General features: G+C 49.4%; 1 pseudogene; it reads left to right on the top strand.

Moving 5' to 3' along the window:
- The first annotated feature begins 337 nt into the window (after positions 1–337).
- Positions 338–1,693, top strand: LOC136485991 (transcriptional activator ptaB-like; annotated as a pseudogene).
- Positions 1,694–2,665: the final 972 nt, after the last annotated feature.

Genomic DNA, 2,665 nt, shown 5'->3' with positions numbered 1-2,665 from the left:
ACCTCGTGTCTTTATGCAGGACTTCTTCAGATGCCAGCCGGGACAGGAGGAAAGGGCGTATCAGGTGGCTTACACTTCCTGTAAAAGGCGTGTCTCGAACTTGTATCAGGAGTCCCACCTCCAGGCGCACATTGACTACAACGCCACCTACCATAATAGAAGAATCAACAGAACTCAAGCAAGAAGAGAGACAGAGATTCTGACAAGGGAGCAGTACCTACAGGTAAATAGAAAACATCTCCTATTGATCTCTTTTCAGATTAACTATGCCTAATTTGATCTTTTGATGGCTTGTAGGTGATTTTGAGCTGGTGCGCCACCTTTCCCGATTGCTGGGCTGCTATAGTGGACAAATGGTTGGACGCGGACTAGCAGAAGGCGCACCAAGAGAAAAGCGAGCACCGTATGATGATGCCAGGTGAACCTCACCATCAGGGCAGCACCAGCCTCAACAAATACAAAAAGGCATATGTAAGTCTCCACCATTTGTCTAATCTAGCCGCGCCCAATTCTGCATGATTCCTAACCACATGTTGTTGTCTTTCTCGTAGGAGGCGGCGCACGGCGGCTAGCCAATTGGCCAACTCACAGCGTATGCTCTGGCCCACATGGGCCCGGCAAAGTCCAACATCGAGTACAACCCGGATGCGGGCCCAGAGGCGTACACCAACTCCAGCGTCCACACCCGCCTCAGTTCGTACATGGAGGCGTCAAGGTTAGTCCACGGGCTGGACTACGATCCGAGGACCGAGGAGCGCCTTGATCCTGAGCGAGTGATGAGGATTGGGCAAGGCAAGAAGCATGGGCGGTTCTACATTGGCGACGACATCCTTGACACGGGCTCTACTCCTCCTCTCAACCGCCTACAAGCAGCGAGCACGAGCTCTAGCGTGCCCATAAGCCAACGCCCGACAGCGGTGGCGGCACTCCAGGTAAGTATTCTAGTTTCATTCGTCGTTCTTTGACTTTTACGTTCCTTAGCTCTGCATTATTAAAACATTGGGGTCAAATGTTGCAGGCCAAGGTGCAGCAACTTCAGGCCCAGTAGGAGGCCCAGCTGGCTGAGCGGGAGGCTGAGCGGGCCGAGCGGGAGGCCAAGCGTTAGAGGATACAAGCTTTGGAGGCCCAGCAAGAAGGTTTGCTCAAGTTCATGCAACAACTTGGGCAGCAACAAGGTTGGGACATCCCAGCACAGCTGCTTGCACCACCACCACCACCACATCGTCGAGAGTCTATTCCGGTGAGTATGAGTACGGATGTTTTACTTTCTTTGCTCATGCTTAGTGTCAAACCTAGTGATGGCCTTCGTGCCGGATTTGTTGATGTGTCGGCCTTCGTGCGGGATTTGTTGATGTGTCGGCCTTCGTGCCGGAAATGTGGTTGTCGGCCTTCGTGCCGACGTTTTTCTTGCAGGTTTTGGAAACCTCCCCGTGTAGGGGAGCTGTTGCCGAAATTTTCAACTTTTCTTTAAACTCCTTACATTTTTATCTTGTCACTCACGTGCAATCTCTTCTCTTTTTTGCAGCATCAATCGGGGGCTGCGTCGAACCATGTCGGAGGGTCGCCGGCATCGCACGTCGGGCCATCCCCACCTGGACACTCGCCAGGATCGCACCCTGGGGCGTCCCAACCCTCACAGTCGCCGTGAGTTGCCTGCGGAGTCGTTTTTATGTATTGAACTTGTGAACTTGGAATAGTGTGAACTTTTGAACATGTGGTTTGTAATATATTGTGGATTTCGGACAAATTTGGTCGTTTGTGATATATAAATGTGGTTTGTGATATATTGTTGTTGATTTGTGGTTTGTGATATATATATGCTTTGTTGTTTACATGGAAAAGGAAAAAACAAAAAAAAAGAATTTTTAGAGGTGGCTTCCCCGAGTGCCTGAGCTGCGGCACTCGGCAAAGAGGGTTTTTTTAAAAAAAAAACAAATTTCTTTACCGAGTGTCTGAGCTGCGGCACTCGGCAAAGATTATTTAAAAAAAAATTCAAAAATCTTCCCCGAGTGTTGCACTCGGGGAAGAAAAAAAATGGCATCGGCCGTCGGCCAACGGCGTCAAATCTTTCCCGAGTGCCAGCACGGCACTCGGCAAAGCCTTCCCCGAGTGCACGATTTTCGGCACTCGGGAAAGACGCCTTTGCCGGATGAGGATTAGCCGGAGGGTCTTCCCCGAGTGTTGCACTCGGGGAAGGCTTCCCCGAGTGCAACTGGCACTCGGGGAAGCCACTGGCTGCTGTAGTGACGGGTGTGTTAGCTAGTATAGGTTCCAGTCTGGTGTGCACCTTAGTGGTGTATGTTGGTGTGCGTGGGTTGTGTGTGGCATGTTTTTGGTGTGTGTTTATTAGATACTACAACATGTACTACCAATTCTAAGGAATAAAAAAACACGTTATGGTTAACCCACGTCTTTAACTTAACATTAGTGATTAACCTCTCGCCTTTCGCCTCACTGGCGTTTCTGAGCCGCATCTGAAATATAAATCATTACACGGCGAAAGTTTGTATTAGTGTCCAAATCATTGTGGCTTGGTAGTTTTTGAACTAGTGACAATCTTTGTAAAAATCCGGCCGTATGACCTGTTTTGTAGTAGTGTTCTGTAATGTATGGGGTCATCCGGTGCTTGGTCATGGTTCGTATAGTAAGCTACTTTTGCAAAAAG

This window comes from Miscanthus floridulus, chromosome 10, assembly GCF_019320115.1.
Source record: "Miscanthus floridulus cultivar M001 chromosome 10, ASM1932011v1, whole genome shotgun sequence".
In the NCBI taxonomy this organism is placed as follows: domain Eukaryota; kingdom Viridiplantae; phylum Streptophyta; class Magnoliopsida; order Poales; family Poaceae; genus Miscanthus; species Miscanthus floridulus.
Note: the sequence above shows the minus strand (reverse complement) of the source record. Positions and strands in the feature narration are given on the sequence as shown.